Source organism: Gorilla gorilla, chromosome 5, assembly GCF_029281585.2.
Source record: "Gorilla gorilla gorilla isolate KB3781 chromosome 5, NHGRI_mGorGor1-v2.1_pri, whole genome shotgun sequence".
NCBI lineage: Eukaryota > Metazoa > Chordata > Mammalia > Primates > Hominidae > Gorilla > Gorilla gorilla.
In genome coordinates, this window is record NC_073229.2 from 29,675,998 (window position 1) to 29,688,064 (window position 12,067).

At 37.4% G+C, this 12,067-nt stretch overlaps 1 protein-coding gene and 1 long non-coding RNA gene across 2 annotated transcripts in view; one reads left to right on the plus strand and one right to left on the minus strand.

The window, feature by feature from the left end:
- HIVEP1 (HIVEP zinc finger 1) overlaps positions 1–12,067 on the plus strand; it is a 231,128-nt gene that overhangs the window by 56,544 nt on the left and 162,517 nt on the right. Inside the window, exon 2 of the mRNA XM_063707336.1 lies at positions 2,701–2,804. The gene's annotated coding sequence lies outside the window, so the exon portion shown is untranslated. The remainder of the gene's footprint in view (positions 1–2,700; positions 2,805–12,067) is intronic.
- LOC109027376 (uncharacterized) lies at positions 25–10,957 on the minus strand. Its single transcript, XR_002006566.4, has 3 exons — positions 10,862–10,957; positions 1,602–1,725; positions 25–207 (listed from the first exon to the last, which is right to left on the minus strand). It is a non-coding gene; the product is annotated as an uncharacterized lncRNA (long non-coding RNA).

Here is a 12,067-nt window from a genome sequence, read left to right on the forward strand (position 1 = left end):
CAACATGAGACATTGGGCCAAACATTGAGTCCGAGCCAGCAGATCTTTTATTTAGGAGGCAAATGAAGATTGAAAGAAGACCAAGCTGAAAGTGGATAACTAGTTGTGTGACCCAAGAAAGTTCTCCAGTCAGGGTCTCCATTTCTCATCTGTGAAATCCAGTGTTAAGTTCTCATCATCTCTAAGTTTCCTTCTGGTTCTAAAATTCTGTAGAGGTTGGAAGAAAATATGATAGTATTTTAAGTCATTAAAGAAATCTGTAGTCATAGTTTCATTTTTACAGCATATTGTTGGTCATATTCCTTGCTTTATTTAACATCAAGTCTTTGGGAATGCAATAGCTAATTATAACACTAAAACTATAAAAAACAGGATTTATTTACAGCAATATTTTTGACAGGAGCTCTTAGAAGGCTTTGTATAATAAAACAGAAATTTTATACATTAGTAATGTGTACAGTAGAAATTTGAAAGCTATACTAGGAGGAAGAAAACTGTTAGATATGTCTATAAAACAAGAATTAAAGACCCTAGGAAACTGTACTTATAAATAGCAGAAAAAATAAGAATATTTTTCAAATAAAATGATTCACTAAATGTAAAAATGCGAGATATTACAGAAAGAAGAATGAAGAAAGGAAATGAAACTTCCATCAAAATTTATCTAATGATTTGGTTATACTGAAAATAAGGAAGTTTTAAAGCGTGGTAATCATCTATAGTTTTGTCTGAATAAGAATAAAATCAGAAAGACATGAAACTTTGAACTTGCACTGAAGAAGAACAGGTCTTCTTGCATGCATAATGATTGAATAGTCTGCCCTAACTGCAGTAGTCTATAAAACCATAAATCATTATTATTTAGTACAAATAAAAGTATTTTATGGTCTGATATTTCTAAGAGTGCAATTTAAATCTACGTTTATCTTTTTTTTTTTTCATTTTTAATATGAGACAGTGGTCTCACCGTGCTGCCCAGGTGATCTCGAACTCCTAAACCCAAGGTATCCTCACACCTCAGCCTCCCAAGCAGCTGAGATTACAGACATGCATCACCATGCTTGGCCCTAATTCTACATGTAAATTTAAGTGCAGAGCATTCGTGGCTTAGCTAAAGTAGCAGTCATCCCCAAGATTTGCTCCAGAGATTATATCTAGGTGTATAAAATATTGGCCAGGTGCAGTGGCTCACTCCTATAATCCCGACACTTTGGGAGGCCTATGCAGGAGGATCACTTGAGACCAGGATGTGAAACCAGCCTGGAACACGTAGCCAGGTCCTGCCTCTACAAAAAAATTAAAAATAAAAAGTAGCCAGATATAGTGGCACGTGCTTGTAGTCCCGCTACTCAGGAGCTGAAGCAGGAGGATCGCTTGAGCCCGAGATCTCAAGGCTGCAGTGAGCTGTGATCACACCACTATACTCCAGCCTGGGTGACAGATCAAGACTCCATCTTTAAAAAAGAAACTAATAGATAAATAAATTAGTTAATTAAATCAATCTAAATTAAATTAAAATATTGCCAAGTCCACATGTACATTAATGGAAAAAACAACAATTACTTATGCATCAACATAATATAAAGTATGATGTATTTTACATGTTCTCGCATTCTCTCCTGAAGCATGCCTGGGAAGTCTGTTGTTAAACATGTTGTCATTTCACATTAAAATGTAGGTTATTGATTTTTCTTGTTTCTTCCCACACTGTCATTGACCCATATCCTGTAAGACAGCAAGAGAGCTTTGACATCGAAAGATGGGTAAGGATAATAGAAAATCACTAATGTTTGGAAATTCTGTGCTGAAAAAGTGGATTGACCAACATGTAATTGGTTAATGGATAAATTCCTGGACTGGATAAGCTAGCCTTTTATTCTGACACAAGTAAAACATTACACAAAGGAGGTAGATTCATTTTTTAAAAATCAGACATAGTTTTCCTATCCTAAAGCTTATTTGCGTCTGCTGCAGACAAGTACAGGTAATTGCCTCCAGGTGTTTGCCTGCAGGAAGTCATTGAAATTCAGTGCTGGTAATGGCAGTTTTCTGAGCAGCAAAAACTAACCTACAGGAACCTCAGAGGCACAGGTATATTTTAGAACAGCAATGTTAGCCCTCGGAAAGGCCATAGATTCAGAATGGCCATTTTAACAGGATACAGATTAAATAAAACAAGAATGAAGCTATGTTTTTTAACAATAAAAAAAAATTAAGATTAAGAAAAATGTTTTTCTTTTGCTTTTAAAAAATTTTAAACATTATTAGTTTTTCTTAAATTTTTGCTCATTGATGGTAACTGCCTAGCAATCATTTTTTCTCCCAGACAAAATAGGAATTACAAGAACAATTACATTTTTCTTAAAGTTCTGTTTTTATGAAAGTTCACATTCAAAAATAACTTATTATTAAACAATAACCCAGGTATTTTTTCCACTGCAAATAGATACTCTAGGATATTTAATTAAAGATGGCAGATTAGCCATTAGCATTTAGCTCAATGCTACAGTTCAAATGACAATAATTTTTTTTTAAAGGCATAGCATACAAAGATAAAATAAACAAGAATGGAGACAACAGCAACAGAAATTTGGAAGCTGGGAGAAGATCTGAGAAAGCTGGATTCTCAGCCAACTGCAGAGAGAGCTGAGAAGCAGACTGATTTTTTTTGTTTTGTTTTGTTTTTAATTTCAAATACAGATCCAACAATGGGCATCCTCAAATATCTCTGGAAGTTCTGTTGCAAGTAGAGTTGCTGAAGAAGCAGCTGGACCTTCTCATCTCCTCCCCAATTCATGCAACAGGTAACTAACCATCTTAGCAGAAGATCTAAGAGATTTATTTCCTGCAGACAGACACACAGAGGGTTTGAACTAAAAAGAGGGGAGTTGAGCTTACACACTAAATGCAAAAACCCTTCATATTTCTTAACCTTTTCTAGGCTGGAATACCGTTTGCTAAGTACACACACTCTTGTGAGTGCATACACACGCATACACAGACACATATGCCCTAGGCAGACAACTAGAAGTCTTCTCCGGGGAATTTGACAAGCCCAGTAGAAAAGATCTGAAAATATTGCCAATGAGGGCTCCACTAGGAAGAGCAAAGGCAGGCTATGATACAGTGAAGTCCCTGGTCAATAACTAGTCACACACTCCTCCTCCAATCGGCATTTTTTTTTTTTCTGAGACCCAGTCTGCTCTGTTGCCCAGGCTGAAGTGCAGTGGCGCGATCTCAGCTCACTGCAACCTCCGTCTCTCGGATCCAAGCAATTCTCCTGTCTCAGTCTCCGAAGTAGCTGGGACTATAGGTGTGTGCCCCCACACCCGGCTAATTTTTGTAGTTTTAGTAGGGATGGGGTTTCACCATTGGTCAGGCTGGTCTCAAACTCCTGACCCCAGGTGATCCACCCACCTTGGCCTCCCATAATGCTGGGATTACAGGCATGAGCCACCGCACCTGGCCTCCGATCGGCTTTTAGTGCACCCATGCCTAGTAGGAGTAGCCACACAAGGATTATTAGGATAGGATTCTAATATGAGAGACACGGAAACAAACAATCAGGGAAAAAAGCAATGGGAGAAAACAGAAGCAGGAGGGGAGGATAACATTTGAAAATGATCCTTAATACATTCAGATAATATATTGCATGTAAAAAACAAGAAAAGCATGCTATTTTAGAAAAAGAATATTTTGAGGAATAAGAACTTTAAAATAATTAAAAATAGAATTGTGGAAGTAAAAAAATCAATAGAAGAGTTGGAAGATAAATTAGAGGAAATCTTCTAAAAGCAGAGCAAAAATAAAAAATAAGGGATAAAAGATAAGAAAAAAATGCAGGACATGTCCAGCAGGTGCAACGTCTATATGATAGGAGTCCCACAAAGAAATAACTCAAGAAATAGAGAATAGGAAATCATCAGTGAAACAATGCAAAAATATTTCCCCCAAATGAAAGAACATGAGTTTTTAGATCAAAATAAACCACACAGATCCAGCACTAGAAATAATTTAAAAACCAACATCAAGGCCGCCCACCTGGAAGGCCGAGGTGGGCGGATCGCAAGGTCAGGAGATGGAGACTATCCTGGCCAACACGGTGAAATCCCATCTGTTTCAAAAAAAAAATACAAAAAAAAAAAAAAAAAAATTAACTGGGCTTGGTGGCAGGCGCCTGTAGTCCCAGCTACTCGGGAGGCTGAGGCAGGAGAATGGCATGAACCCCGGAGGCAGAGCTTGCAGTGAGCCGAGATCGCGCAACTGCACTCCAGCATTAAGACACAACACTGAGAAATTTTTGAAACTCTGGGATGAAAAGAATATATTATCAGCCTCTAGAAAGAAGAGATTTTATAAGAAGAATCAAGATTCAGAGTGGCTTGACATCTCATAGTAGAAATGCTGGAAGCTAGAAGACAAGGAATTTAATGCCTTCGAAATTATGTGGAAAAATTCATTTTATTCTAGAATTCGCTATCCAGCCAATCTATAAATTAGGCAGGAAGGCAGAATAAAGACATTCTAGGATTTCCAAGACCTCAAAATTTTTTGTTTGCTGTGGATCCTTTCTTAGGAAGCCCTGGAGTATGGGACCAACCAAAATGCAGGAATAAACTCAGGAAGAAGGAAGGCATGGGATCCGGGAAATCGTGACCCACTTGAGAAATGGGAGAAGTCAACCCCAAAGATGATGGTGAAAGGGATCCCATAAAAACTGCTGAGTCAGGCCTAGGGTGTGACTCAGAATACAGGTCGGAAAGCTCTAGGTGAGAGCTATTGGATAGGACCCAATTAATACTATATTAGGTTAGTTTGAATGTGTTGAGATGACATTTACCCATCTTAGGTTGAATTACTAAGTACAGTCATGTGTTTTTTAATGACAAGGATACCTTTTGAGAAATGTGTCATTAGGCCATTTTGTTCTGCTAACATCGTAGAGTATACTTGGTAGAGCCTACTACACACCTAGACTGTATGTGACAGCCTATGACTCCTAGGCTACAAACCTGGACAGCATGTCATTGTACTGAATACTGTAGGCAACTGGAATACAAGGGTAAGTATTTGTGTATCTAAACATATCTAATCATACAAAAGGTGCAGTAAGAATACGGTATAAAAGGGTTTTTTGGATTTTTTTTGTTTTTGTTTTTTTGGTTTTTTTTTTTAAGATGGAGTCTTGCTCTGTCTCCCAGGCTGGGGTGCAGTGATGCAATCTCGGCTCACTGCAACCTCTGCCTCCCAGGTTCAAGCGATTCTTTTGCCTCAGCCTCCTGAGTAGCTGGGATTACAGGCGTGAGCCACCACGCCCGGCTAATTTTTTGTAGTTTTAGTTGAGATGGGGTTTCACCATGTTAGCCAGGATGGTCTCCATCTCCTGACCTCGTGATCCGCTTACCTCCTCCTCCCAAAGTGCTGGGATTACAGGCGTGAGCCACCGCGCCTGGCCGATATAAAAGGTTTTAAAAATGATACACTTAGAGCACTTCCCATGAATGGAGCTCACAGGACTGGAGGTTGCTCTGGGTGAGTCAGTGAATAATGGTGAGTGACCGTGAAGGCCTAGGACATCACTGTACCCTACTTCAGACCTTTATAAACACTGGACACTTAGGCTACACTAAATTTATTTTTAAAAATTTTCTTTCCACAGTAATAAATTAACCTTAGCTTACTGTAACTTTTTAACTTAATAAACCTTTTAATTTTTTTTAACTTTTTGACTCTTTTGGAGTAACACTTGGCTTAAAATACAAATACATTGTACAGCTGTACAAAATATTTTCTTTCTTTATATTCTATTCTATAAACTTTTTTCTATTTTTATTTTTTACTCTTTAAACTTTTTTGGTAAAAACTAAGACATAAACACAAACATTGGCCTTGGCCTGCACACACGCGCGATCATCAAGACCTCATTAGGTGGTAGGAATTGTTCAGCTTCATTATAATCTGATGGGACCACTGTCGTATACGTTGTCTGTTGTTGCCTGAAATGTCATTGTGCAGTGTATGACTGTCCACAGAAAGCCAAGCAAATACACAAACTAAGCAATGATGTTCTTTATGGAAGCACAAAAAGGGAAAAATAATCACAGTGTATCGTATGGCTTAGTTGTGAATAGTGTTCTTAGTCTCGGTGATAATGTACTTTAAACACCGACTGTTGACCCAACCAAAACTCTAATCTACGTGGGGCACAGAGGGGACAGCAATGTAACTGTGTGTGCTCGGGGACAGAGGGAGCAGCACAAAAAGAGAGCTAAAGCTCCACATTTCAGAGTGAGAAGGCAATAGATAGTCTAAAGTTGAAAAGTCAAAAGTTACATTTTATTTAGAGATGCAAATGTAAGTATTAAACAATTGGTAAAAGAGTTGAAAATATTTTTATCTAGGGAGTGGGAAATAGTGACAGCAGAGATGGCAAGAAACAGCTTTATTTCTTAGCATGCCATAAAACAATCTGACTCTTTAAACTCTAATGAAATATTATACATTGATGTAAATGAAAAACAAAAGAAAGCATTGAGATGAAAATATACATTCCTAAAATCTTTGGATGAGTCATTTTAGGTGATATGGCTAAGGTAGATAACTTATCTGATAATGATTATACCTTTCTATTTGTTAATTCATTCATAGGGTTGTGTGAATAAACATTTATTGAATGATTACCACATGCAAAGTTCCATGAGAAAGATAAATATGAAAGGAATACACCATGATTTTCTTCCTTATGTTGCTTGCAAGTGAACATGACATATATTTAAAATGTTTTATGTGTTTATATGAATAAATAAAAAGGAACTAGGGCAGACAGAAAGGACAGTACATACATATGACAGTATAAAAGAAAAAAGATCTAGAAGTCTGCTTGCTGAATATGGAAATTTGAATTGAGGCTTGAAGGAGGAGGTAGACCAGATAGCTGGGACCAACATGAGAAAAACTATGAAAATAGGAAGTGTCTCAGCATGACTGGATGGTTGCAATTCTTTAATTATAATGAAGAACAAAGAATAAGAATGTTAACTCCAAGAGAGCAGGCATCTTATGTGCCTTGTTCACCATTCCCAATACTAGAACCTTGCCTGGCATATAACGATACTCAGTAAACATTTGCCCCATAAATGGATGGATAAGATTGTAAAGATAGTTAGAGGTTGATAACAGAGGGCTTTGAATTCCATGTTAAATTTAGAATTTAGACTGTAAGTAAATAGGAAAATATTTGAGGAGAAGATTGTGATGGCTCTAATTTTGACAGCTGAGTTTAGGACAGGTTGGAAGCATGCGAGGTGTCAGGTCAGTTAGGAAGAAATGAAAAATAAAGGCCTGAGTTTTATCCATTAACCACTAAATTAGAAAGGAAGAAACAGACCACTTACTGCAGAAGCAAGCCATGATTTTATGGAAATGTAGTAAATTTGAAGTCAGAAAAAATTGAGTTAAATCCTGTCTTTGTCATGTAATGGGTGTGGAGATCTGGACAAGTCCTAGGACGTCTCCTAGGAACATCAATTTCCTCAGTAAAATCAGGAATAGTTTTTGCAAATACTTCACCTGTTGTCTAAAGGGTATTGGGTAGCTCTCAAGGATATGTCAATATGTTAAGGCAGGATAAATTGACATGAGGATAAAAGAAGAGAGAAGTGCAAGAGAGACATAACACATAGCCAGGAGTGGAGCTAAAAATCCACCATAACACACAAAGTCATGTGAAAGCATTTTGGAAAATGAAGAGTTAGACAAACGTTCGATGTGGTTGACCTATGACATTTCCGATGTAGTGGAAGCTTGAAAGACATTACTACTGCGTCAGAGGAAAGGGCATTACGTTGATGCAGAGAGAATGGGGGCTATTACAGATTAAACTTTTAAGAAGTTTGGAGGTCAAGAGACAACTTAAAAGGCAACTAAAATCTAAAAAGGTGAAGCTCGTGATTACCTTTTATATCCTCAAAGTATTTGATGAAAATATTCACCAATCTTTGAAGTAGAACCAACCAAACCACAATTCTTTAACCTAGAGTGGACTTTAGTGAGCTAGTCTAACGCAGACACTTTGCAGGTAGGAAGTAAAACCCAATGAGGTGTCAATGTTAGCAGTAGAAGGTACCACTTATCTATATTTCTCAACAGGAACAAAACAAACAAACACATTTTAAAAACCCTAGATACAATAATCAATAGACTATGGATCTCATTTCTCTGGAAGGATGGTTCATGGATAACATGTAGAGTTGATTATTAATTAATGAATAAGGGAGACTTGAGGGAAGGAAAGGCTGTATGTATAAGATAGAATTGTGTGTTCTAAACAATTTAGATCAGAAAATGGAAACCTAGAAAAAGTGAAACGATAGCACTTAAAAGGACAGGCATAATTGATTAACTAATTGGGAGTATGTCAATTTTATTTTATTTTTTATTTTTATTTTTTTGAGACAGGGTCTCACTCTGTCACCCAGGCTGGCGTGCGGTGGCGTGATCACAGCTCACTGCAGCCTTGACCTCCCTGGGCTCAGGTGATTTTTTTCACCTCAGCCTCCCGGGTAGCTGGGACTACAGATACCTCTGGCTAATTTTTGTATTTTTTGTAGAGATGAGGTTTCACCATGTTGCCCAGGCTGGTCTCCAACTCCTGGGCTCAAGCAATCCACTCACCTCGGCTTCCCAAAGTGCCGGGATTACATGCCCAAGCCACCATGCCCAGTCTGCCAATTTTACATGAGCCTTGTGGATCACTTCATGAAGTGCTCCTAGAAATGGTACAATGCACCTAGATCTTTGAGAGAATGGCTTAGAGCATTTGGATGAGCAAAGAGGAGGAAAGCAAGCATTCTGTGCAACGATGTTGACTGAAACAGAAGTATGTAGAAAGGAAGCACCAAACTTACTGCAAGAACAGTGAGTGGACCCATTTAGCTGGAGTGAAGGCTTTGTTTAGGGAAGTAAGTAAACATAATGTTTTGAGGTGATGGCTTCCACCATATCGAGGTTTAAAGACCAGCTAGGGAATGTGTATCTTGTAGTTAGAGGGAAGCGACTCGGTTTCTTCAGTGAGGGAGTTACATGATGACAGCATTCCTTTTAGGAGATAATTAGGGTGGTGTGCCTGATTCAGAGAAGCTAGGAATGTTTGGACTCTAGCCCTATCTTTTCCAAGTTGATGTCATGGTAGACAACTGCGTTCTCTCCCCAGACACTCTTAGATGTTAATATTGGCAACACTGGAAGAATCTGTTGAGCAGTTTTTATGAAATGTAATACGAGATGTACTTGCTTTTCACCTTCAGCAATTTTTTCAAAGAAGAGTGAGGAAAAGTTTGAAAATATGTCACATTGGACCTCTACATTTTATGGTCATAATAATAAAATCCCACATTTTCTAAATGAAATAAAGCAATGAGTTAGAGTTGAGAAAATAGGAAGGCCTTGGTTAAGGCAAAAACAGAGGGATTATAAAAATGTTTTGGGGAATGATGTCAGAATTGTAGGTTATGGATGGTTGTAAAGAGATAATTCTGATTTTAATCAGTTAGATCATCTATATTCAAGAAGCCAGGTAGTCAGGGCAATATAAACTAGAGGAAAAAGAGAGTGTGTAGTAGTTTTCATCCAGTGAAGTCAAAGCCATTGGAACTATTAATATTAATAGAAGTAATTGTAAGTGAATTTAGAAGGGTAGATATCCAAGTCACCATCTTCATGGCATCTAGAAAAATCTTGTCCTGGGTTTAACATAAGTCATTCTCTTCAAATTAAGAAGCAAAGAAGAAAAAAGAAAATAGAGTAGAATGGCAAGTAGTTACAAGTATGTAAATAAATGCTTGCTTAAAGAGAAATCCAATTACTAATCAGTAAAAAACAAGAGGATATAATGAAGAGACATAGAAGAATAAGATAAAGGAGACATTACACACAGTAGAAAGATATAAAGGAAAGGAGCTATTTAGATACTCACAGAAGCAGATTCTTCCAGATTACTTAAAAAGCACTCATTGCTCTTTTGCAAAGTATCCCTAAGGAGTAGGTTATTATCACCCCATTTTACAGATGGGGACACTGTCAAATGTCATTTGGTACTTCAGCACATTAAACTTAGGTTGCTAATTAGCAATGTATTTGAGATGGAATTTGGCAGTGGTAAGAAACATTAATATTTCTTTGTTTTCAGGACCTTCAGTGTAACTTAGAAGAACCATTTCTTTGACTTATCTGCTATACAACTGGTCAATATTGCATGATGACTTCTCAAAATTACCATTGATTTAGGTTTCCAGGAAAAATCAAGCATGCTTCAAGGAGATTTTAGTAGCAAGAAATCCGTATTATTTGACACCTGCTATATTTCCTCAGCATCCCAGAATTTCTCATTTAAGTACTGCCCAATATTATTCTGGCTTTCTTTGCATTTGTGAATACAGACACAAAATGTTTTGTTGTAATTTATTGCAGAATGGCAGTTTGGCCTTTGGGGAATATGAATCATGGGTCACTGTCATAAAACAACTTATGTTTGGAAACTTTTTTGAATAATAGTTTGTTTGGGACAAGTCTTTTTTCCCCCTTACTAAGAAATTAGGAGCTATCTTAATAAGAAATAACATTAGAGTTTTCAATTTTAAATTGTGTGAATTTGTTTTAATTGTATGAAAATGGATACAAGATAATCAGTTGCTCAGACTAGATACCAAAAGGAATGGTTACTAAGACAGTAGAAAAATATTTTTGAAGAACATTCATAGGATAGCCATCCTGCTCCCCCAAATCAAACCTGAGGCAATAGAAAACTATGCTTTTAGAATAATAAAAATAGCAGAAAACTCCTGTGAGAGAATGTCTGATTTACCTTTCTGGAAATCACTATTTTGTTCCAGACGGGTGGACTATGGAACTTTCTGAGAGAACATGGTTACAAAACTGTTGTGTGATCAAAGCTCTGGAGGGAGGGACTGTTTTGACTCTCTTGTTACTATGTGAGGGATGGAATTTTGCAACCAGAAGGTTCCACAACAGTTGGAAACGACAGTTGTATGAGTAGCAAGCCGAAGACAAATGTGTGTGTCCTGTTACTCCTGCTCTGAGAACTACACACTGCCGCCGTGCCAAGATTTCCTGCTTGCATCAATATTTTTTATAATTACCAAACCTCATGTGTATAACCCATTAGTAGCAAAAAAAAATCTTACAAGTAACATCTACACTGTCTTTAGGTTAGACAGCCATCTGGCTAGCTGATATGCACTACACACACACACACACACACACACACACACACACATGCACACACACAGATACCCTTATTTAGATGCCTTATTATAATGCTAGTTCCATTTTCAATCATCTACCATAAATCAAGCTCTACCTCCTTTTGCAGAAATTAAAACAGCTGAAATTTAAAAAGCGCTTAGAACATGTTAAAGCTCACCATAGGCTATTATCATCCTGTTATTAGCGGCTTACTCTTATCTTCTGTTCTCTGGCTCATCTCTCTCACTTGTGAATTCATGTCCCTTTCATTTTCCTTAGCTTCCAGAAAGTCCATTTTATCAATCGCCCTTTCTCCAACTTTTCCCAAGTTGGACTTTGACTCTAGACTCATGGGTTCCTTTGTATTGATGTCCACAGACATTTTGGTACAATAGGAACTGCCATGAAAAGGAGATGCCAATACATTCAAAACTGTAAATTTAATCGTGTGCTTTCAAAAACAAAATAGTACGGAATGGTATAGCAGAAAGTTTAGGGAAGGGAAAAATGAGTGGTTTAATAAAGTGTTGTTTACCAGAAACAATTCATCTGCAAAATTTGATCCCATGAACAGGCATCTGGAGAAAGCTTCTTATGTTGGCAACATACTTACAGAGTCAGAAGCTGGTGAGTTTGAGATCTGGTAAAGTTTGGGGAAACAGATGTTAATGTAGGAGGTAGATATTGGGAATTGAGATGTGTTTGCAAAAAAAGAGGTACTTGTAAAGCTAGTGGTGGTGAAGTTGTGGTGTTGGCAGTTTATTAACAAGAAGGAAAGGTTACTTGTAATCAATGATTTAGATGG